We start from the raw sequence: 26,644 nt of genomic DNA on the forward strand, positions 1-26,644 counted from the left end.
ATATCTCGCCTAAATGAAGGAAAAAAGTCTTTGTCACGGGAATTCAGTCAATATCGAGCTTGGAAGTGTTTCAGTATTTATTTATGCTGTAACTCTGTCCTCTCATTAGAGTTGGAACAGCTGGGAGTTCTCATCACAGGGTTGAATTAATGTCAGTCGTATTATCATAGGGATGCTGATTGAGCTGGTAACAAATTCCTCTCTCTGCTGTTTTAACCAAAGGGCACATTCTGTTGCTACCAATCTGGTTTAACCGTGTAATGTGGTTCAGGCAGACATTACCATCATTAAATCCCCCAGCTATCAATAACCTGGGGGTTACCATTGATCAGAAACTCAACTGGACTATCCATATAAACACAATGGCTACAAGAGCAGATCAGAAGCTAGGAATCCTGCCGTGTGTAACCCACCTCCTGACTTCCCAGAGCCTGTCCATCACCTACAAGGCACAAGTCAGGAGTGTGATGGAATATTCCCCACTCGCTTGATGTTTCTCCAACAATACTCAAGAAACTTTGATTTGATTTGATTGATTATTGCCATATGTATGGTGAAAAGATTTGTTTTGAGTGCAGTTCAGGCAGGTCATACCATACAAAGTGCATAAGGGTAATAGAACAGAGCGAGGAATACAATGTTACTGCTGCAGGGCGCACAAAGAGCGAATCGACATTTAAATTTAATAGTCTAGATTTTTAGTGGTACTGGAAAAGCACAGCAGGTCAGGCAACATCCGAGGAGCAGGATGCTACCTGACCTGCTGCGCTTTTCCAGCACCACCCTAACCTAGATTCTGATCACAAGATTTGTGAAGGTTTGTAACTCAGGTTGAGGTTTAACCTACACCCTAGATTCTGATCTCCAGCATCTGCAGTCCTCACTTTCACACATTTAAATTTAGTATTTGAGAGGTCCATTCCAAACTCTGATAATAGCAGGTAAGAAGTTTTTCATAAATCTGTTGATAACTCAGTACCATCCAGGATAAAGCAACCTGCTAATTGGCACCTCATCCACCGCCTTCAGCATCCACGTTTTCCATCACAGCTGCAAAGTGGCAGTAAATGTGGACCATCCCCAAAACAATTTGGAGCCACTTGCCAGGATGACACCTTTCAAAGCTACAACAATTACCATCTAGGGCAAAGGCAACAGGTGAATGAGAATACCATGACATGCAAGTTCCCCTCCAAGCCACTCACCATCCTGACTTGGAAATACAACACCATTCCAACACTGTTGCAGAGTAAGAATCCTGGAACTCCCTCCCTAACAGCACTATGGGTGTCGGAATGCATTGGAAAAAGAAGAAGACACCACCAACTTCATAAAGGTATATTAGGGATAGACAACAAATGCAGATCCAGCTGACAATGCTCACCATATCCTGTGAAATAATGTTATACAGCTTTCCCAGAAAAATCACAAATGGAATTTCTGTCACTATCCTGCCAAAGTGACTGCAGCAAATTCAGACAGCCCAGTAAGCATCAGAATTTCACTCTGTTTGAAAACAATGCTTTTTAAAAAATTTTTTCATTCACGGAATGAGGGTGTCACTTGCTAGGCCAGTATTTATTACCCCCCCCCCCCCCCCCGCCGCCTCCCAGTTGCCCAGGCGGCAGATAAGAGTCAACCACATTGCTGTGGGTCTGGAGTCTCATGTAGGCTAGGTCAGGTAAGGACAGCAATTTCCTTCCCGAGAGGGCATCAGATGATCGTTTTTTTTCTTGACAATTTACAATGAATTATCAAAGATATTCTATTCTATTTACCTGCAGGAGGAAGAAGCCTCATTAATGGAATTCTTCATAACCTAACCTTCACATTCCTGTTCTGGTGGATTTGCAGTGCCCTCTCTGAATCTTTTCTAAATTACACTGGAAAAACTGTACGTAACACCCCAGCAAAACTCTGTATAGCTATAGTAAAGTTTCCTCCCATTGAGTCAGAAAGACACATATTCCATTCGTATTTTTGATTGTTTCTCATGCACAAATATTATGCTTTAATGATTTTTGAGTACATAGACACATAAATCTCTTTGGATATCGACTGTTCTGAGCCTTTCACTACTTACAGTACTTGGATCCATCTGTTTTTGGTCCCTATCAGATAAACTCACATTTAAACCTGTGGTAAAATTCATCTGACACAGTTCAGCTCATTCACTTAATCTATCACCATCACTTCATAATTTTATGATCCTGTCTGTCTTACATATGATGCCACCAATCTTTGTGTCATTGACAAAACTGGGATAAATGCCCGTTATCCAGGGCATGCAGAAAAATAGTGATTAGCAGAGACTTCAACATTGATCATGATAAGGTGTTTAGCATGCTTGCCTTCATTGCTTGGACCTTTGAGGATAGCATTTGGGAATGTCACGTTGAAGTTATACAGGACGTTGGTGAGGCCTCTTCTGGAGTACTGTATCCAGTTTTGGTTGCCCTGTTATAGGAAGGATATTATTAAGGGAGAGAGTGTTCAGGAAAGGATTTACCAGGAATGGAAGATTTGAGTTATAAGGAGACACTGGATAGGCTGGGACCCTTTTCCCTGGAGCGTAGGAGGTTGAGGGGTGAGTTTGTAGAGGTTTATAAAATCATGAGGGGCATGGATAAGGTGAATGCCAGATATCTTCTCCATAGAGTGAGATTTCAAGACTTAATTCATTCCCTCAGAATGCTGAGGAGGCCAGGTCATTGAGTGTATTTAAGACTGAAATAGACAGGTTCTTAAGTGTCAAGTGCATCAAGGGTTACGGGGAGAATGGGGTTGGGAAATTTATCAGCCATGATTGAATAGAGCTGCAGATTTGATGAGCCCAATGGCCTATCTTCTGCTATTATGTCTTATGGTTTCACAGTCTAGCAGACCTGTTTTTAAAATAAGAGGAGAAAGATTTATAAAAGACCTGAGGGGCCTCTTTTTCACACAGAGAATAGTTCGTGTGTGGAATGAACTTCTAGAAGAAGTGGTGGATGCAGATACAGTTTAAAAGACATTTAGATAAGTACATGAATAGGAAAGGTTTGGAGGGATATGGGCCTGGAGCAGGCACGTGGGAATAGTTTAATTTGGGCTTATTGTCAGTTTGGACTTGTTGGACAAAGGGTCTGTTTCTGTGCTGTAAGACACAATGAGTCTATGACTATGACAATCGTCTTCCCATTCTGTGTCTATAAACTTTATTCCTTCTCCCTATTCTGCAGGGCTCACTCTCCTAATCAGGTCAATAGTTTGTTTTTAATGCCATGAATTTTAATTTTAAACTAATACTCTCTTCTGCGGAACCCAATCAAATGGCACTTTAAAGCACATTCGACATTTCCCTGTCAGCTGCTTTCACTCTTTCCTCATCAATAATTAAATTTGGTTCATTAAGACGTGACTTATTCTTTACAAATTTGAGCTGGCTCTTTGTAATCAGTTTAAATTTCCTGAAGTGCTCTATCACTCTGTCCTTATCTGTAGACCTCAGTCATTTTCTCACAAACAAGTGTTAGAAATAACAGAGCTCTAATGTTCTGGCGTATTTCTTCCGTCTTTCAAATAGTGACAAAGTATTTGTAATTGTTGAATACATCCTGGGAGAGACAGGCTTTTCATCTCTCAGGGAATTGTTGATAAGGGGAGTGGGTGTGATGTTTAAACCTAGGGTCATCCATGATCGCATTAAATGGCAGAACAGGCTCAATGGGCCAAATGGACCAGTCCTGCTCGTATTCCTTGGGCGTTATTGTCTATTTTCCAATCTAATCGAACAATTGGAAAACTTTGCAAAACTGTCGCTAAAGTTCATCCCTGATTTCTTTAAAACCATCGGGGGTTGTCTGTTTTTGCCCATTATGTTTTCAAAGATTATTTACTTGCCTGTGTTTACTTCAGTGAGTTCCAATTCATTATTATAACTATAATGCACCCAGTTCACCCATTATTCAACTATAATGCACCCAGCTTCTCACCCATTATTCCACATTTATTATTCCAGTTGTATTACACCATGGTCACTTATTAGTTTTGACATTATATATCACTTTCATGCTTTAATCTATTAGTTGCCAGTCTACATCTTGCTCATTTTAATGTACCCTGAGCTTCCACCTAATAATAACATGCACTGCTCCCCATTACACTGTTCATTGTTCTTGTAATATGTGATATCTATTCATTAGTCTAAACGTAATGTACCCAGTATAACTATTCATTTAAATGTAAATCATCCTGTCAATCCATTTATTTTGCTATAATTCTTACTAGAATATGTATTTACAGTTACTATCCAATACCAATGACTTTACCTAACTGCAATGTACTGTAGCAATCATCCTGACCAAGTATCCCGCCAATCCCTCTGCCAATTGTAACATGGTTTGTCTTGTGTCCGAACTCTCTGCTTGATGGATCGCCCACCTCCATGTTCAATTGCAAAGTTCTATTCCATTTCCTATACCCATTTGTGAAGTACGTGGAGCCAATCCTCTACTGAACAGATCTGGGATTACGGTAATGTCATTGGATTAGATTAGGTTAGATTCCCTACAGTGTGGAAACAGGCCTTTCGGCCCAATAAGTCCACAGTGACCCTTCGAAGAGTAACCCACCCATTTTTTCACAGGGAAACACCCACAGCAAATAGAAGAATATACTCAAGTAGTGTGATCTGGATGTGATAATAGGAAGCCTGGTTAGTAAGTTTGTAGATGCCACCAAAATTGGTGGTACAATGGATAGTGAAGAAGGAGGAGAAAGTGAGGTCTGCAGATGCTGGAGTATCAGAGCTAAAAATGTGTTGCTGGAAAAGCGCAGCAGGTCAGGCAGCATCCAAGGAACAGGAAATTCGACGTTTCGGGCATAAGCCTTTCATCAGGATGAAGGGCTTATGCCCGAAACGTCGAATTTCCTGTTCCTTGGATGCTGCCTGACCTGCTGCGCTTTTCCAGCAACACATTTTCAGCTCTGGACAGTGAAGAAGGTCATCTAAAATTACAAGAAATCTTGATCAATTGGATCAATGGGCTGAGAAGCGACAGAAGGAGCTTAATTTGAATAAATGTGAGCTTGGGCCCTGGGGAGTGTTGCATAACAGAGAGACCTGGGGGTTTGAGGTAGGTAATTCTCTGAAATTTGTGCCACATGTAGACAGGGTGGTTAAGAAGTCATTCAGTACACTTGCCTTCATTGCTCAGACCTTTGAGTATAGGAGTTGGGATGGCATGTTGAGGTTGTACAGGGCCTTGGTGAGGCCTCTTCTGGAGAACAGTGTCTAGTTCTGGTCACCCTGTTATAGGAAGCATATTATTAAATTGGTGAAGGTTCAGAAAAGATTTACCAGGATGTTGTCAGGAATGGAGGGTTTGAGATATAAAAATAGACTGGAAAGGCTTGGAGATTTTTTTCACTGGAGAGTAGGAGGTTGAGGGATGAACTTATTGAGGCTTATAAAATCATGACAGGCCTAGATAAGGTGAATGACCAGGGTCTTTTCTGTAGGGTGGGGAGTTCAAAACGAGTCCATATTTTTAAAATGAGATGGGAACGATTTAAAAAAGACGTGAGGTGAAACCTTTTTACACAGAGAGTAGTTCATGTGTGGAATGAACTTCCAGAGAAAGTGGTGGATGCTGTTGCAGTTACAACATTTAAAAAAACACTTGGATAAATTTATGAATAGGAAAGGTTTGGAGGGATATGGGCCAGGAGCAGGCAGTTGGGACTAGTTTAGTTTGGGAAAATGATCAGCGTGGACTAGTTAGACTGTTTCCATGCTATATGAATCTATCACTCTATAAGTACCTAGATCTGAGAAGGCTCCATAGCTCCCCCATGGATGACAGGTGAAATTAAGAGACCAGAAAACATACATAAGGGCTAGATGACTGAAAACAGACAAAACTTTGGAAAAATATTGGGAAAGTAGGATCAATCTGAAATGAGGAATTAACAGGGCTAAAGGGGGTCATGAAATATCTTTAGCAAACAGGATTAAGGAAAATCCCAAAGCCTTTTATTCATATATAAGGAGCAAGAGAGTAACTAGAGAAAGGGTTGGCCCAGTCAAGGACAAAGGAGGAAAGTTGTGCATGGAGTCAGAGAAAATGGATGAGATTCTTAATCTATACTTCACATTGGTATTCACCGAAGAGAGGGACATGACAAATGTTGAGGATATAGATAGATGTTTGATTACTCTAGTTCAAGTCAGGATAAAGAGGGAGGAAGTGTTGTGTATTCTAAAAGGCATTAAGGTGGACAAGTTCCCAGGTCCGGATTGGATCTATCCCAGGTTACTGAGGGAAGCGAGAGAAGAAATAGCTGGAGCCTTAACAGATATCTTTGCAGCATCGTTGAACACAGGTGAGGACCTGGAGGATTGGAGAATTGTTAATGTTGTCCCCTTGTTTAAGAAGGGTAGCAGGGATAATCCAGGCAATTATAGACCGGTGAGCCTGATGTCAGTGGTCGGGAAGCTGCTGGAGAAGACACTGAGGGATAGGATCAAAGGTCATGGCTTACCAACTTAATAGAATTCTTTGAGGAAGTGACAAAGTTGATTGATGAGGGAAGGGCTGTAAATGTCATGTACATGGACCTCAGTAAGTTGTTTGATAAGGTTCCCCATGGTAGGCTGATGGAGAAAGTGAAGTTGCATGGGTTCCAGGGTGTACTAGCTAGATGGATAGAGGACTGACTGGGCAACAGGAAACAGAGAGCAGTAGTGGAAGGAAGTTTCTCAAAATAACCAGTGGTGTTGTACAGGGATCTGTGCTGGGACCATTGCTGTTTGTGATATACATAAATGATCTGGAGGAAGGTATAAGTGGTCAGATAAGCAAATTTGCAGATGATGCAAAGATTGGTGGAGGAGCAGTTGTGATGGGGACTATCAGATAGTGCAGTAGAATATAATTAGATTGGAGCGTTGGTCAGTGAAATGGCAGATAGAGTTCAATCTGGGCAAATGTGAGATGATGCATTTTGGAAGACCCAATTCAAGAGCGGATTATATGGTAAATGGAAAAGCCCTGGAGAAAATGGATGTACAGAGAGATCTAGGTGTTCAGGTCCATTGTTCACTGAAGGTGGCAATGCTGGTCAATAAAGTGGTCAAGAAGGCATAAGGTATGCTTTCCTTCATGGGACGGGGTATTGAGTACAAGCCAACCGGAGGTCACTTGCCAACATATCAGCACCCTTTACCTCCTAAAACATAAATCTATGGGAGTGTTTGAAATTTGATATTCTTCTGTGTGTCATGATGGACCCAAAAAGTAAAGCTTCAATAACATATCCCACTTTTGCAAGTCATATTATGGTTGTATAGGACATTGGTTCAGCCACATTTGGAATACTGCGTACAGTTCTGATCACCATGTTACCAAAAGGATGTGGATGCTTTGGAGAGGTTGCAGAGGAGCTTCACCAGGATACTGCCTGGTATGGAGGGTGCTAGCTATGAGGAGAAGGTTGAGTAGATTAGGATTATTTTCATTAGACAGACAGAGTTTGGGAGGGGGATGCTGATTGAGGTCTGCAAAATCATGAGAAATATAGAAAGGATGGATAGCAAGAAGCTTTTTTCCTAGAGTGGGGAACTCAATTACTAGTGGTCATGAGATCAAGGTGAAAGGGGAAATATTTAAGGGAAATATGTGTGGAAAGTTCTTTATGCAGAGTGTGATGTGTGCTTAGAACACATTGCCAACAGAGGTGGTAGAGGTGGGCACGATAGTGTCATTTAAGATGTACCTAGACAGAGACATGAATTGGCAGGGAGCAGAGTGATACTGATGCTTAGAAAATAGGCGACAGGTTTAGATAGAGGATCTGGATTGGCGCAGGCTTGGAAGGCTGAAGGACCTGTTCCTGTGCTGTAAGGTTCTTTGCTCTTTGATCCCCTTGTTTATTCCATCCATCTCAGCCAACCGGAGGTCACTTGCCAACATATCAGCACCCTATATCTCCTGAAACATAAATCTGTGGGAGTGTTTGAAATTTGATATTCTTCTGTGTGTCATGATGGATGCAAAACGTAAAGCTTCAACAACATATTCCACGTTTGCAACAATATGGAGGTTATTAAAACTGCTACACAATTCTTTGTTAAGAATTTGCACCCGGGTTCCTGGCGATTAGTTTGTTACAGTTGCATGAACCTTGCCTGTTCCAGAATAGAGGTATTCCATCACATGGTAATGAGGTGGACGCGTCCCATATGAAAGGTGAAATCTCCCATCACTGGGTAATGTGGTGGTGCTTTCTGAATGCAAGGTGAAGTCTCCAATCACTGGGTAATGAGGTGATCCTGTCTGTATGAAAGGTGAAGTTCCAAACACTAGGTAATGAGGTGGTCCTGTCCTTATGCAAGGTGAAGTCACTCATCACTGGGTAATGAGGTGGTCCTGTCTGTATGCAAGGTGTCATGTCTCTTCACTGGGTAATGAGGTGGTCCTGTCTGTATGCAAGGTGTCATCTCTCTTCAGTGGGTAATGAGGTGGTCCTGCCTGTATTTGCAAGGTGTAGTCTCTCTTCATTGGGTCATGAGGTGTTCCTGTCCGAATGCAAGGTGACATCTCTCATCACGTGGTAATTAGGTGGCCCTGAATGTATGCAAGGTGTCGTCTCTCATCATTGGGTAATGAGGTGGTCCTGGCTGTAGGCAAGGTGTAATCTCCCATCACTGGATAATGAGGTGGTCCTGTCTGTATGCAAGGTGAAGTCACTCATCATTGGGTAATGAGGTGGCCCTATCTGTATGCAAGGTCAAGTCTCCCATCACTGTGTAATGAGGTGGTCGTGTCCATATACAAGGTGAAGTCTCTCATCATTAGGTAATGAGATGGCCCTGTCTGTATGCAAGGTGAAGTCTCTCATCGCGTGGTAATTAGGTGGCCCTGTCTCTATGCAAGGTGTAGTCTCTCATCATTGGGTAATGGGGTGGTCCTGTCTGTAGGCAAGGTGTAGTCTCCCATCACTGGTTAATGAGATGGTCCTGTGTGTATGCAAGGTGAAGTCTCTCATCATTGAGTAATGAGGTGGTCCTGTCTGTATGCAAGGTGAAGTCTCTCATCATTAGGTAATGATGTCGTCCTGTCTGTATGCAAGGTGTAATCTCCCATCACTGGATAATGAGGTTTTCCTGTCTGTATGCAAAGTGAAGTCTCTCAACATTGTGAAATGAGGTGGTCCTCTCTGTATGCAAGGTGAGGTCTCCCTGACTGTGCAATGAGGTGGTCCTGTCCACATGCAAAGTGAAGTCTCCTATCACAGGGTAATGAGATGGTCGTGTCTGTATGCAAATGAAGTTTCTCATCATTGGGTAATGAGGTGGTCCTATCTGTGTGCAAGTTGAAGTCTCCCATCACCGTAATGGAGTGTTCCTGTCCTAATGCAAGGTGAAGTCTCCCAACACTGGTTAATGAGATGGTCCTGTCCTTATGCAAGGTGAAGTCTCCCATCACTGGGTAATGTGGTGGTCCTGTCTGTATACAAGGTGAAGTCTCCCATCTCTGGGTAATGAGGTGGTACTATCCTTTTGCAAGGTGAAGTCTCCCATCACTCGGTAATGTGGTGGTCCTGCCGGTATGCAAGGTGATTCTCCCATCACTGGGTAATGAGGTGGTCCTTTGTGTATGCAAGGTAACGTCTCCCATCACTGGGTAATGTGGTGGCCCTGTCCTTATGCAAGATAACGTCTCCCATCACTGGGTAATGAGGTGGTCCTTTGTGTATGCAAGATAACGTCTCCCATCACTGGGTAATGTGGTGGCCCTGTCCTTATGCAAGATAACGTCTCCCATCACTGGGTAATGAGGTGGTCCTGTCCTTATTCAAGGTGAAGTCTCCCCTCACTGTGTAATGAGGTGGTCCTATCTGCATGCAAGGTGAAGTCTCCCATCACAGGGTAATGTGGTGGTCCTGTCCTTACGCAAGGTGAAATCTCCCATCACTGGGTAATGCGTTGGTGCTGTCTGTATGCAAGGTGAAGTCTCCCATCACTGGGTAATGAGGTGGTCCCGTACTTATGCAAGATGAAGTCTCCCATCATTGTTTAATGAGGATGTCATGTCTGTATGCAAGGTGAAGTCTCCCAACAGTGGGTAATGAGGTGGTCCTCTCTGTATGCAAGGTGAAAACTCCCATCACTGGGTGATGAGGTGGTCCTGTCCTTATGCAAGTTGAAGTCTCCCATCACTGGGTAATGAGGTGGTCCTGTCTGTATGCAAGGTGAAGTCTCCCATCGTTGGATAATGAGGTGGTCCTCTCTGTATGCAAGGTGAAGTCTCCCCTCTCTGGGTAATGAGGTGGTCCTGTCTGTATGCAAAGTGTAAGACCGCTATGTTATTTTATCTCTTTTCTAATCAACAGGGGATGTGTGACCCGCCTGCCACTCTGAAGACTCATTATTTACGTTTGATAAGCTTTAATACTCTATTCACTCTTTCACTTTTCCTCGTAATTATTCGGTGAACAGAACTGAAATCAAAATGAGGAGTTGAACATAGAACATAGAACATAGAAAAATACAGCGCAGTACAGGCCCTTCAGCCCTCGATGTTGCACCGACCAAAGCCTACCTAACCTACACTAGCCCGATAACCTCCATATGCTTATCCAATGCCCACTTAAATGACCATAAAGAGGGAGAGTTCACCACTGCTACTGGCAGGGAATTCCATGAACTCACTACCCGCTGAGTAAAGAATCTACCCCTAACATCTGTCCTATACCTACCACCCATTAATTTAAAGCTGTGTCCCCTCGTAACAGCTGACTCCATTAGCGGAAAAAGGTTCTCAGTGTCTACCCTATCTAAACCCCTAATTATCTTGTACACCTCTATCAAATCTCCCCTAAACCTTCTTTTCTCCAATAAGAACAGCCCCAAGTGCCTCAGCCTTTCCTCATACAATTTTCCTACCATGCCAGGCAACATCCTGGTAAACCTCCTCTGCACTCGTTCCAATGCCTCCACATCCTTCCTATAGTATGGCGACTAAAACTGCACACAATACTCCAGATGAGGCCACACCAGAGTCTTATACAACTGCAACATGACCTCAGGACTCCGGAACTCAATTCCTCTACCAATAAAGCCCAGTACACCATACGCCTTCTTCACAGCACTATTTACCTGGGTGGCAACTTTCAGAGATCTGTGTACATGGACACCAAGATACCTCTGCTCATCCACACTACCAAGTAGCCATTAGCCCAGTAATCCATCTTCTTGTTACTCCTAACTAGAAGTTAACTAGTTCACACAGAAACCTGCTGTCAATTGTTTAAAAATTTTATCTCAGGTGAGGGTTGAAGGTCCCAGAGTGTGACATGGATTTGAGGAATGGCAGGAAGAACACAGCAAGCCAGGCAACCTCAGGAGATGGAGAAGTCAACGTTTCGGGTGTAATCCTTCTTCAACCCCAAATGCTGACTTCTCCATGTCATGATGCTGCCTGGCTTGCTGTGTTCTTCCATCCTCCTCCTTGTCTACTTTGAATTCCAGCATCGGCGGTTTCTTTGTTTATATAGATTTGATGCATAGCACTTACATTCTTAAATCCTTTAATATATACAGGATTAAGAACGGAATGGCAGTGAGCAAAATAATTAGGAGTTGGACAATATTCCATGAAGCAGGAGTAAAGTCTAATTCTTTCTTTGGTGGAATGATTGAGGGCATCAAATTGGGAGCTATATCCAAAATGTTAAACAGTTGGCTGGGAAATGACTGACGTGGCTAAGTCAAGGATTGTTCTGTGCTCGGAACTCATGAGCACTGGGAAGCTCTCCAAAATTACTCTAACTCTGCTGAGAGCAAACAGGAAGAATTTCACACCATCAGATGGATGGTTAAGAGTCCTGTTCTCAAAGGCCTGACCACCTCTCTCATCTTTTATCACCATAGTCAGGACAATTGAATATATTTTTTAAATGATCCTAAATGGAACAGGTTGCAGTGATCGCAATTATCATTCATATATTCTGATATCTGTTCATGTACATCGATAGCAGTGTTGGCACTGGGTTTACTTACTACATTGGCACTAAAGAACATCATTTGAAAACAAAAACAGGTGCTTGCACTGCGATGTTATCCGTATTCTATGACATTCTGGAATAGATGTTTTTGTCCCAAATTCATAGATTCTCACAATTTTTATGATGCAGAAGGAGATTATTTAGCCTATCAGGTCTGCACTGTTTGATTTAGTATAAATTTCAGTCGTTTTCCTTGTAACCTTGCATGTTATTTCTATTTAAATCATCATGAGGCCCTCTTGTAGACAGGTCCAATTGAGGCCTTCACCACACTTCCAGGTTGTAGAAAAGGTGAAAGACGAAGCCTGCTCCCGCCTAATCTGAACGTCCCTCTGTTCAAATATGCTTGTGAATTCCTACATAGGTTTTGTGTGAAAGAATCCCTGAGTCTAATTGTGTATTGGTGTGGGTTGTCTTTACCTTTGTTATGTGCAGAGTTTCTTTGATTCATGGGAAATCACAACAACATTTGCAGAAATAAACAAGGCCGCAGAGCAACAAGGCCAGGCACCCTGTGCAAAGAGAAACTCCCGGCCACGCCAGCAAAGAAACAGCACAAATAATCTCAGGAGGACCTAGATCAATCAAAGACCCAACACAAAACCCGAAGACTGGTCATGTGGTTCAGAAAGTTTGGGAACATGAGCATGGACAGCACTGTACAGCTAGTATATGGAGCCTAGCCAGTTGTAACATTGTCACAAGCAAGACTATCAACAGAAGAGGTTCCACTGAAAATAGGATCACCCCAGACAGACTGGACTCAATTGACCTACAAACAACCTCACCTATCTAACTATGGAGTAATGGTATACCTTTAAAATGATCCTCTATGTTTTTTTAATTTTAACCTCTTGACAATAAAGCTGTTGGATTTGCAGTGAAATGGAGTCCATTGTGGTTCTCAATCCCACAGATGTTAAACCTTGCCTTCAATTCCCATTTCTCTGTCCATGCTTACCACACATAAATATGCACTGGAATTGAGACCCTTCCCTCACAGATTATTTTCTATATTTCTGACATTTATCTACTGCTGTCTGGGTTCCCCGGGAGCCAACAGGCAGTGACATATATTGGAAGCTAAGAATCTGGTTACTCTCCTTGTAGGCCTGGGTCTGTGCAGCTGCCATTGGTCCCGGTCAGTCCCCACACCAGCTGTCTGGTTCTAACCTCCCTCTGGGAATCCAACAGGAGACACTCTAGTGTGGGCTACAACTCTGATCCAGGAAAATGGGTCAGTAATAAGTGGACACAGTGGTTAGCACTGTTGCCTCACTGCGCCAGGGACCCAGGTTCAATTCCAGCCTTGGGTAACTGTCTGTGTGGAGTTTGTACATTCGCCTCCTGTCTGTGTGGGTTTCCTCCCACAATCCAAAGATGTGCAGGTCAGGTGAATTGGCCATGCTAAATTGAACATTGTTTTAGTGCATTAGTCAGGGGTAAACATAGGATGGGGGAATAGGTCTGGGTGGGTTACTCTTCAGAGGGTCGGTGTGGGCTTGATGGGCCAAAGGGCCTGTTTTCACACTGTAGGGAATTGAATCTGATCTAAAGTGGGGTGGACTGGGAAGGGATTGGTAGAATGGTAGTAACACAGGAACAGAAGTGGGCCACTCTGCTCTTTTAGCCTAATCACATTCTCTTCGATCACAGCTATTTATACCCCAACTTCATTTATTCTTCATTCTAAGCTTATATCCATTTTTGTTTTATATTTCAAATTTTCATCAAAAGTTACCCTTTCTTCCCCACCCGACCTTTTAAATAGTCACGTACCCCTGAATAGCTTTGACTTCATTGTTATCAGATCATACACCATTAACTTTAATTTTGTAACTGTAGCTGATGTAACTGTTGTCATAATTAAGCAAATCGAAATTCTGCTGAATCTGAGGTGTTTAAATAAAGTTTAAATAAAAACCAAATGAACTGCAGATGCCGTAAATCAGAAACAGAAACAGAAATTGCTGGGAAAACTCAGCAGGTCTGGCAGCAACATGGAGAGAAATCACAGCTAACATTTTGGGTCAAGTGACCCTACCTCAGATTAAAGCTTAAGTCAAGTGACCCTACCTCTACTAAAATAGTAAAGTGCTTCCATCAGCATGTCATGCTTCAGGTGGCACTGGCTAAAATGGAGTCTGTACCTCTATATGCTCAGGTCACAAGCTAAGATACAGTGATGGTATCTCTTATAGGTATATTGCACACTAACTGTGAGACATAGCACAATGCTACAATAAGTCATGTGGGCATGAAAGACAAGTTGAAAACAGATATTGATAGATTACTTTTGGATGAGCACGTGAATAAGAAAGATGTAGGCCGGTGGGACTAATTTAGTTTAGGATCATATTCGGAGTTGACTGGTTGGGCCGAAGGGTCTGTTTCATTTTTTTTTAAACTATTCAGTTTAAAGATCAATATCCTGAACAATATAGCATTACTTTAGATATGATCTAACCAGAGCAGGAGCAGGACTTCCATTAATTGTAATCTAACCCTCTTCACATAAAAGCTAGCCCTAAATTAACATTTTTGGCTTTTTTTTGTACCATCCACCAGCTTTTACTGATTCCTATTGAACCCTAGGTCTCTCTGCTCCTGTGCAGTTCCTAACTTGTCACTGTTTAGAACACACTTTGATTTCTCTTTCTCACACCTCCCCACTGCAAACTTTCTTTGCTCATTCACTTCATAAAGTCACACAACACGGAAACAGACCCTTCGGCCCAACCAGTTCACGCCGAGTATAATCCTCAATGAAATTAGTCCCACCGGCCTGCATCTTTCTTATTCACGTGCTCATCCAAACATAATCTATCGATATCTGTTTTCAACTTGTCTTTCACGCCCACATGACTTACGGTAGTGTTGTGCTATGTCTCACAGTTAGTGTGTAATGTACCTATAAGAGATATCATCACTGTATCTTAGCTTGTGACCTGAGCATATAGAGGTACAGACTCCATTTTAGCCAGTGCCACCTGAAGCATGACATGCTGATGGAAGCACTGTACTATTTATAACCAAACAATTTTACATTAGCCTAGGTAGTGGAGGGACTGTGACTATAGCATCAGAAACTATAATAAACATCTGTTGATTTTTCCAATACAATATTTCCCATGTCTAGCTCCTGTGATATGAGCGTTAATACAAGTGTTGCCTCACTGGGTACAAATATCCTGCTGAAGACAAAAGCTCACATCACAGCAGCAGATCAGGTACAGTCTAATTGACTGTCACAGTACATTTGAATATACACCTCTCTGTTCTTTCCATTGAGTTATTGGTAAACAAAATGACTAACCACAGATTCAGTGTAGATTCCTAATGGATGTTACCAGTCATATCCTGTTAATCTACATACATATTCTCTATTACACTGCTCAATCATCTTGTTCCTAATCAATTCCTTACCTTTGGCTGAAAGACTACTTTCTGCTTTCATACTTTTTTTTAATAACCTTATTCTGAATTCCTTCACGGGGTATTTTTTAGTATCGACCCCATTAAATCTCCTTATTGTTTCAAGCACCTTGACTAGATATCCCCTCAGCTTTCTAAACATGAATAATTACCAGGCAGGTTGTCTAATTTAACTCTTTAACCCTGAAGCCATTCCAGGAGGTCTGCACTCTCCATCGCAATCGCTGCTGCTATTCCCCAGTAATAGCTCCTGTGGCTCAGTGGTTAGCATTGCTACCTCACAGCACTAGGGTTCATGGGTTTGATTCTAGCCTTGGACGACTGTCTGCGTGGAGTTTGCACATTCTCCCTGTGTCTGCGTGGATTTGCTCTGGTTTCCTCCCACAATCCAAAGATGTGCAAGTCAGGTGAATTGGCCATGCTAAATTGCCCATAGTATTAGGTGCATTAGTCAGAGAGAAATGGGTCTGGGTGGGTTACTCTTCAGAGAGTTGGTGTGGACCTGTTGGGCCGAAGGACCCGTTTCCACACTGTAGGGAGTCTAATCATATAGAAATCTTTGTCTCCTCTTTGGCCACAGATGAAATCCCAGAGGACTGGAGAATAACCAACAGTGTCCTATTGTTTAAGGAGGGTAACAGGGATAATCCTGGAAATTACAGACCTGTAAGTCTGACATCGGTAGTAGGGAAATTATTGGAAAAGATTCTCAGGGACAAGATCTATACACATTTAGATGGAAAAGGACTTATTGTTGATAGCATGATTTTGTCCTTCATTAACTTGATCAAGTTTTTTGAGGAGGTGATGAAGGTCATTGATGAGGGAAAAGCAGTTGATGTTGTCTACATAGACTTCAGTAAAGCCTTTGATAAGGTCCCTCATGGCAGACTGGTACAAAGGTGAAGTCACATGGTATCAGGTTTGAGCTGGCAAGATGGATGCAGAACTGACTGAGTCAGAAGGCAGAGGGTAGTGGTGGAAGGATACTTTTCAGAATGAAGGCTGTGACTAGAGGTGTTCCACAGGGATCAGTGCTGGGACCTCTGCTGTTTGTGATCTACATAAATGATTTGGAGGAAAACATAACTGGTCTAATTAGTAAGTTTGTGGATGATACAAAGATTGGTGGAGCTGCGGACAGTGGGGAGGATTGTCAGAGGATACAGCAGGATATAAATCAGTTGGAGGCATGGGCAGAAAAATGGCAAATGGAGTTTAATCCAGACAAATGTGAGGTGATGCATTTTGGAAGGTCAAGGGCAGGTAGAAATTATACAGTGAATGGCAGAACCCTTAGGAATATTGATAAGCAGAGAGATTTGGACGTGCAGGTCCACAGATCTGTGAGTGGCAGCGCAGGTAGAAAAGGTAGTACAAAAGGCCTATGGCATTGCTTGCCTTCATTGGAAAGCCCATTGAATATAGGGAGAGGCAAATTATGTTGCAGCGTTTTCAACTTTAATTAGGCCACACTTGGACTATTGCATACAGTTCTGGTCACCACACTACCAGAAGGATGTGGATGCTTTGGAGACATTTACCAGAATACTGCCTGCTTTGGGGGCTTTTAGCAATGAAGAAAGGTTGGATAGATTGGCTTTGTTTTCACTGGAACACAGAAGGTTGAAAGGCGACCTGGTAGAAGTTTATAAGATTGTGAATCGCATGGATAGAATGGAAAGTAAGAGGCTTTTTCCTAGGTCAGAGGGTTGATTACTAGGGGATACAGGTTCAAGGTGCAAGGGTGGAAGTTTAAAAGAGATGCGCGAGGCAAGTGTTTCACACAAAGTGGGGGGGGGTGAGTGCCTGGAACATGTTGCCTGAGGAGGTGGTGGAAGCAGACTCAATAGCAGCATTCAAGAAGCACCTGGATGAATACATGAATAGGAAGGGAATAGAGGGATACAGATCCTGTAAGTGAAGGCAGTTTTAATATTAGATTCCCTAGTGTGGAAACAGGTCCTTCGGCCCAACCAGTCCACACCAACCCTCCAAAGAGTAACCCACCCAGACCCATTTTCCCTCTGACTAATGCACCTAACACTATGGGGAACCCGAACTGACACCCGGAAGCGGCAAGAACAAACCAATATAAATACCGGAAGAAACATCAAAGCAGCGCTTCACACGAGGCTCCAACAGCACTGATGATGTTCCCTAGCCAGGGAACGAAATGTTTGCAGCAAAAACTTCCAGCTCGGTGAGCAGAACCACAACAACGGACACCCGAGCTACAAATCTTCAATCAGATTTTAAACACTATGGGGAAGTCGGTACGGCCAATTCACCTGACCTGCATATCTTTGGATTGTGGGAGGAAACCGGAGCACCCAGAGGAAACACATGCAGATATGGGGAGAATGTGCAAACTCCACACAGACAGTTGCCAGAGGCTGGAATCGAACCTGGAACTGTGAGGCAGCAGTGTAACCACTGATCCACTGTGCCTTCCGGTATGGAAGGGCAAAATGTGCCAGTGCAGTTTTGGAGGGTTGAAGGGCATGTACTTGTGCTGTATTGTTCTTTGTACTAAATGATATCTCAATAGACACATGAACGGGAGGCAAACAGAGAGATAGAAACTACCCATGGGCAATGAGTAGTGGCTCCAAACAAGGGACAGGAATTGGCACAGAATTGGTGGGCTGAAGGGCCTATTACTTTACTGCATTGTGTTGTAAGGAAATTCAGGCCTGACAATGCACCCAGTGCCACTTCATGGTGTAGAATTCGAAACCTCTCTCCTCGCACAGCTCAAGTCTGGGAGGTTGAAATCCATTAAGTTCTGTCAGAAGAAAGAATTATTTGCATTTATATCACCTTTCAGGAATACTACATGCTCCAAGGTGCCCTGCAGACACTGATACCTGGCACCATCTGTGGAGAGAGAAAGGGTTAATGTTTAGAATCCAGTATGACTCCTGTTCAGTGTTCCATACTGGACTCGAAACATTAACCCTATTTCTCTCTTCACAAATGTAAAAGGGGTCTAAGGGGTAAACTTTTTTACATCAAAGTTGGTGTGTGTGTATGAAATGAGCTGGCAGAGGAATCTGGTACAATTACAACATTTAGAAGGCATCTATGTGAATAGGAAAGGCTGAGAGGGATATGGGTCAAACGTGGGACTAGTTTAATTTAGGATATCTGGTCGGCATGGACAAGAAGGGTCTGGTTCCATGCTATATGCTCTATGACTCTCAAATGTTGGGAGACCTGCTGAGTTTCTTCAGCATTCTCTATTTGTTTCTGAATTCCAGCATCCACAGTACTTCCCTTTTAAACGAATACAGAAGATGCTTCAATAGTTAGGATAAGTGACAAAACGTTACACAGCAGCACATAGTGCAAAATGGGATAGAGATCTGAGCATCCAAATGGCTATGTTGGTGATTTTACCTTGAAATCAGAAATGCTGCCTCACCATCACGTGCTCCTTGTCTCTGCATTTGCTCACATTGGATGTTGTATTGAAATCCTGGAGACAGCTGGCGAAACAACGCAAGAGGCCAGTATTCCATCACCAGGTCACCCACATCCATAGTGCATGACACTGATATCACTTCCTCAGAGCCAGCAGAATCTCTGACACTCTTGTTTATTTTTTCCCTGATTTTTATTCATTTTCTTCCCTGCACTTCAACTCAACTGCAGTAGTGCTTATTTTTCCCCAGCACCCGTGTCACGTGTGTGTGCAGGTGTAGGACACAGTGATGAACAACAAGCATGTAAATCTTTATTGATATTCCACCACCAGGAAGAAAGGAAACACCCAAGGGGGCAGTGCCAAGCAGTGCCCTTCACATCAAAGGGCAATGCTACGTGATCAAACAGTAAAGGGGAGGGCAGGGATTAAATCAAAATAGAATTGGAGGGGGAAATAATACGCTCCACTCCCTGCGCACCCACCTCTCCTTGAAAATCTTGAGGGCACTCCTCTTTATATTTTTTGTATATTTTGTAAACTGTGAATTGTTTAATAAGACAATTAACAGCTGAAAATGTGTTGCTGGAAAAGCGCAGCAGGTCAGGCAGCATCCAGGGAGCAGGAGAATCGACGTTTCGGGCATGAGTCCTGAAGAAGGGCTCATGCCCAAAACATCGACTCTCCTGCTCTTTGGACGCTGCCTGACCTGCTGCGCTTTTCCAGCAACACATTTTCAGCTCTAATCTCCAGCATCTGCAGTCCTCACTTTCTCCTAGAACAATTAACATTTACAACTGTATACAGAGAAACAGCAATTTTACAAGGGAGTCCTTTCTGGTACGTTCCCAGGAACAGAGTCCACTCCAGTATACAAAGTGCATTGTCAGAAATGGAGTCCACTCCAAACTGCAGAGACTGTTGCTAAAAAGAGTCCACAACCGAGGGCAGAGTCCACTCCCAAAGGCAGCACATGCACACCCCACAGCACACAGGTGTTCAATCTCCATGGAGTCCTGTCCCATCCTTGGAAAGCCAGGCCCACTCACAGGAACACAGTGTATTGTAAAAGTGCAGTTAACTCACAAGAGTTTGGGCCACTCCTGAAGGAAAGGTCTTCTCCCTAACTCCAGGATACAGCAAGTGCTCACCTCCCAGCACACACACAAGTGTTCAATCTTTGCAGAGGCCAGTCCAAGGGTCAGGCCTCCCCACAGGAACAGCTCAGGCAAGACGTATTTCTTCACAAGGGCTCAGTCCAAACACTAAAACAAACAATGAAGACACATACAAAGAAAACTAGATTCCAAGGGCTAAGCCCTGCCACAAAATCAACATTGTCCTTTTCTCAAATGTAAAAGAGAAAAGAGTAACACAAGGCTGTAACCAGCAGGGGAACAACAACACCCGAATGAGAATAGAGTTACACCTGAAACACATTGTGCATCAGGCATTTAGTGATCAGTCCTCACTAAAGGAATACCAGTTAACAAACTGGCTAAATAATTCAGCCAGTTCAGGAATCAGGTTTCCCCTTCCAAAAAAGAGAAGCAGAAACCAACAGTAACACACTGACTGTGGCCCAGCCAGTACAGAGTCAGTCCCCTCTCTGACACAGCTCCCTCAGAGTGAGCAGAATGCCTGACCCTGTTCTTTTTTTTAATTTTATTTTATTAAACAGTTACAAAATAGTTTTCAAAACAGTTTACAAAAAACAGTTAACATTTATAGCTGTATACAACAGCAATTTTACAAGGGAGAGGAGCAGCAAAGCCAGGCCCCAAACACCACCGTTCAGCCAGTTTACAGGGAATTGAGGACAAACCACAAATCCCAGTTTCAAGCATGACAAGGCAGCAACAATGACATTCGCACGTAAAAGGACAATCCAGTTACATAAAAAACAGTGCATACAATACAGACCCAGCAAACCCCCGTCCCTCCCACCTTCCGGCCACTGTAAGGCAGCCCGTCCCTACCCACCTTCCAGCTCTCGGTCCACCCCATGTGCCTTCCAGTTCTCGGTCTGCCCTGACACACCTTTTGACCACCTCTAGGACAGCCTGCCCCGGTACCCGCCCAGGGTGACAGCGCCAGGATGGGACCATTTGCCACAGCAGATTCGCCGCGGACGCTTAGCCGCCGGCCACTGGCCACTGAAGACAATTTGCTACTGTAAATACCACAAATAGGAGTATATACAATATTGGATGAACCCCATCAAGTCTTTTTGCCAAAATACAATATACCTGAGATAATAAAATAGGGGCTATATTGAACATACCATCCACAAACCACGTCAATTCTGCTAAATGATGTATCCAAGATTCCCTACCAAATGTGATTATACGATTACTTCCTTGACCAGCCAATAGTGTATATACTTCTACCAAGTAAGCAGCATTCAATGTACGTCTGCATGTTTGATATAGTGAGGTCCTTGGTACCTAATCCCAGACCACAGTATATCCGTTGTGACTTTGAACAGGCAGCTATCAGTGCTATGAGAGAATGTTTTCCTGAAGTTAGAATTAGGGGCTGTTTCTTTCATTTGGCACAAAGTATGTACAGACATATTGCTGCAGTTGGAGCAACTCGTCAATACAACACCAATCCTGACTATGCTTTAAAAGCAAAAATGATAATTGCTTTGGCTTTTATCTTTATTAATAAATAGCGCATAACTATCAAATGAACTAAAATTTAATTGTTTAATATTAATGTGAGATTTTACTGCCATTATAAAGATTTTTAAAATAATTTCCTTTTTCTGGTTAAAGTTTGTAACTCATTTTTATATATACACCAATAAAATGATATTTATCTTACCTTTTTTATCAATGTGTAGTATGTAGTTGTACAATTAAAGGGGACTGAGAAGTATGAAAGAACAGGCGGGAGAGAAAACAATCAGTCCATCTATATATTTCCGGTGGTGAATATTCTCCAGAGGTCAAACGACCCCAGTGGAGAAACGCTGGTGGAGAACTGGCAGTGGCTAATCATCGGCAGCGAATCTGCCGTGGCAAATCATCACCAACCCAACAGCGCCGAGGGCGGCCTACCCGCCATCCGGCTCTGGGTCTGCCCCTACATACCATAGGGCTGTCACCCACCCTGATGCACCAGCTGGCCTGACGACTGCCCTGACACACCTTCCAGCCACCTCTAGGACAGCCCGTCCCCTTCCCCAGGGATGACAGCGTGCAGGGTAGCCACAAGCCTTCCGGATCTCAGCCTGTCCCTACGCACCTTCTAGCTCTCGGCTGCTCTAACACACCTTCTGACCACCTCTAGGACAGCCCGTCCCGATTACCCCTTCTCGGGACAACAGCGCTCAGAACGGCCTACCCACCTTCTGGCTCTCGGGGCAACTGCAATCAGGGTGGCCTCCCCACCCTCCAGCTTTTGGGACAGCTTATCAACCTTCAGGTTCACACGATGGCCTACCCACCCTCCGGCTCTTGGGGTGACAGCTTTCATGACGAGCCATGAGGCTCCCAACTCACAGTAAGGCCTGCCAGACCCAGGGGACACACAAGACAGTACAGGTGATAAGCCCAACAAGAAACATGACAGAGGTAATTGTGAACAAACAGAGTCCTTTCTGGTACACACAGAGTCCAGGTATAGAATCCATTTTCAAGAACAGAGTCCACTCTAGTTTATGATGTGCATTGTCAGAAGTGGAGTCCACTCCAAACTGCAGAGTCCACCGCTAAAAACAGGGTCTACAACCAAGGGCAGAGTCCACTCCCAAAGGCAGCAAATGCACACCCCACAGCACACAGGAGTTCAGTCTCTATGGAGTCCTGGCCCAGCCTTGGAGAGCCAGGGCCACAGTACATTTTAAAGGTGCAGTTAACTCACAGGAGCTTTGGTCCACTCCTGAAGGTAAGGTCTTCTCCAAAACTCCTGGATACAGCAAATGCTCGCCTCCCAGCACACACACAGGTGAGTCTGTGTGGACTTGTTGGGCTGAAGGGCCTATTTCCACACTGTAGGGGTTCTAAATATTGACAGTGACACAAGCTCAGGTAACACCTTGCACCAAGATCTAGCCATCATGATTAGATTACCCCCAACAATTCCACACCACCATTCCCCTACCCTATGTTTACCCATGACTAATGCACCTAACACCATGAGTAATTTGCATGCACATCTTTGGATCGTGGAGAAAACCAACACAGACGCAGGGAGAACGTGCAAACTCCACACAGACAGTTGCCCGAGGTAGGAATTGAACCCAGGTCCCTGAGGGGTAGCATGCTAACCACTGAGCCACCATGGCACCTATAGCCATTGTTTTGGTTAACACTATATGTGACGGATTTTTAAAGCATGCTGATGCTTCTAAACTATGCTTGGCAATTCAGTGGGACCAGTTGTCATCAGAAGTGAAGCAGACAGATGTCAGAGGTATAAAAATAGCAGAAAATAATTTGTGCTTTGTGTAGAACAAAGTGTGAAAAAAAAGTGGAATACCACCCACCTGCTTTTGGTTGTCAGTGTACTGCATAATTACAACATAAACACATAATAAACTGCACTTGAAGGGAGTTGGGTGTTTGTGGGTGGGGGTTAAAGGGGGAGGGAAATAGAATTAGTGTACCTGCCCCATTGCACCACCTACTGGTCAGTGTGTTCAACACAACTGCACACTGCCACAGTCAGATCTGGAAAAGTTATACTGGAAAATCATCACTCTCTGCCTGCCCTTTGTGAAGGGGTTTCCGATTATAGCCAGACAATTGCTCACATTTATCATCCTGTAGGACGCAGGGTCAGCTCCTGTGCAACAGAGGAAAGACATAAAACCCAGACCTTCCATTCATATAGCAAATCAGAACAACCCAGTCTTTTGCGAACAAGTGCTGCAAAGCTGAAAACTCACTGATGGATCTTTAGTCAGAAAGCTCCCACCAACAGCAGAGTTAATGATCAGATCATCTGCTTTAATGATGTGGATTGATAGAGAAGTATTTGCCCCGCTGAGTTGTGGGATCTTTCTTACGAACTGAGGAAGGTAGGCCAGGCCTATGTCTCAGCTAAAGGACAGTATCTTGAACAGCACAGCACGTTCTCAAACAAGTACTCTGGCCTGGAATAAATGCTTGGAATGGAAAAAGAGGCATTTAGGCAGAGGGAATAGAGGCACGTAGGCCACATGCAGGTAGATGGGATTAGTTTAGAATGGAATCATGATCAGCATAAATATAGTGGGCTGAAGGGCCTGTACCTGTGCTGTACTGTCTTTTAGATTAAATTCCCTACAGTATGGAAAGAGGCCCTTTGGCCCAACAAGTCCACACCAACCCTTCAAAAGAGTAACCCAGCCAGACCTATTCCCCTACCCTATATTTACCCCGATCTGCACATCTGTGGATTGTAGGAGGAAAGCCACACAGACACTGGGAGAATGTGCAAACTCCACACAAGCAATCACCTGAGGCAGGAATCAAACCCAGGTCCCTGAGACTGTGAAGTAGCAGTGCTAACCGCCAAGCCACCTTGCCACCCAGGTTCTATGAACTTGTACTCCGAACACAGGGACCATCCAGTAAACCACAAATAGCCCTGATTTAGAAATGATTTAGAATAGTTGTGTACATATGCTGTGTTGGTAATAGATGGGTTGTTCTATTCTGCTGTGTAGAGAAACAGCACTCTAATTGTTATGAAAATGTGTTACCGAAAATATTAATTCATAATGTCATCAACTGCGCATATGCATATATATATATATAAAGCATTTTAGAAAAATACATTTTCAGAACAAAAGACGCCAGATATAGCAGTGACAATGTTGCAGAACAATAGCAACACAATGAGGGGAATCTTACAGAGATCTGAGTGATCTGGGCTGAGGTGAGATTTGTGGCAAAATTAAACAGGATGTCCAATGAGACCCATCTCAAAATCTTCCTCCATTGTTTATGTTTCTCACAAGCACAAGGCTAAAGGGGAGAAGGCAGGAAAATGAGCTTGGAAAACATATCAGAAACAGGGGATGGCACAGTAGCTCAGTGGTTAGCACAGCTGCCTCACAGCACCAGGGTCCCAGGTTTGATTCCAGCCTTGGGGAACTGTCTGTGTGGAATTTGCGCATTCTCCCTGTGTCTGTGCGGGTTTCCTCCGGGTGCTCCGGTTTCCTCTCACAGTCCAAAGATGTGCAGGCCAGGTGAATTGGCCATGGTAAAATTGCACATAGTGTTAGGTGTATGAATCAGAGGGAAATTGGTCTGAGTGAGTTACCCTTCGGAGGGTCAGTGTGGACTAGTTGGGCCGAAGGGCCTATTTCCACACTGTAGCTAATCTAATCTAAACATCATGATCAAATGGAGGAGCAGACTTGATGGGCTGAAGGGCCTGGTTCTGTTCCTATATTTCAAGATTGTTTGAAAACTGCTGGCTTGCCTGGATATGAAGCTGTAGTATACTGATAATGTAACTGAGCTAATTGCCCAAAACCCTCAGCTACTGTTCTGGGTTCAATCCCAACTATGGTATCTGGCGAAATTTCTATTTAATTAATAAATCTGGAATTGATTCATTTCCCATTTGGGGATCAGCATTTATTGAGTGGCACGGTGGCTCAGTGGTTAGCACTGCTGTCTCATACCAGCAAGGATCTAGGCTCAATTCCAGACTTGGGAGAGGCTGTGCGGAGTTTGTGCATTTCCCCCCATGTCTGTGCAGGTTTCCTCTGGTTTCCCCCCACAGTCCAAAGATCTGCAGGGGGGATAGAATTGGCCATACTAAATTGCCCATGGTGTCCAGGGATGTGGAGGCTAGGTAGATTTACTGTGGGAAATGTGAGGTTGCAGGGTTGGGATAGGATGCACAATAGTGGGTCAGAACAGACTTGGAGAGCCAATCAGTTTCTTTTGTCACTGCAGGAGATTTTATGAGAACTAGTTTCATAAATGGTGACACCAACCTCTATCATTAATGTCCCTCCAGGGAAGGAAATCTGCTATCTTTACCTAGTGTGGCCTATGTATGACACCAAACCCATGGCAATTGTGATTGGCTTGTAATTGTCTTCTGAAGTCACTTAGGCTAGGGACAAGCAACAATATATCCATATCCCATGAAAGAATGCTCAAACTTTGGTGTTCAATTTTCCGTGGTTTTGTTGTTGTAGTGAGAGAATGAGGTCAACTAGGTCGACCTAATAGAAAATGAGTTCCTTGATTGGGTCAGTTCATGTGGGTCACTCAGGGAGCCCTGAGCTGACAGATATAAACAGTCTGAGAGCTGTCTGTGAGGGAACTGGATCAGTGCCAAGGACTCTCCATGTGTAAATTAAGGGTGACTTGGTGATGGCATATCGGCCGCTGAGGAGTTATTGCAATTCTAAGTGTATGGAATACATAGATTAACATGCCATTCCCAGAACCAGAATAAAGCAATTAGCCACCTGCCAATTAGCCACTGAAGAGCAAACGGGCACAGAAAGGCCAGCTATCTTGGCCTGAGATAGGTCTTGGATCTTGGCATCCTGGGTCACCAAAGGTTGTCAGCCGATCAGAGACAGCAACACTGGGTCCTAAAGTACATCGGTCAAGGCCCACTTCCTGGAGAATCTAGCAGCAAGGCAGTAAGCCTTTTTTTCATCTACTTGTAGCAGGGTGGGGATCGCAAGGAGAGTGATATCAGAGGCCTCCTCCTGCCCTCTATCCATGCCTCCAGTTGCCCATAAATTGAGCCATTGATGCTCCACCT

Source organism: Hemiscyllium ocellatum, chromosome 19 (assembly GCF_020745735.1).
Source record: "Hemiscyllium ocellatum isolate sHemOce1 chromosome 19, sHemOce1.pat.X.cur, whole genome shotgun sequence".
Taxonomy (NCBI): Eukaryota; Metazoa; Chordata; class Chondrichthyes; order Orectolobiformes; family Hemiscylliidae; genus Hemiscyllium; species Hemiscyllium ocellatum.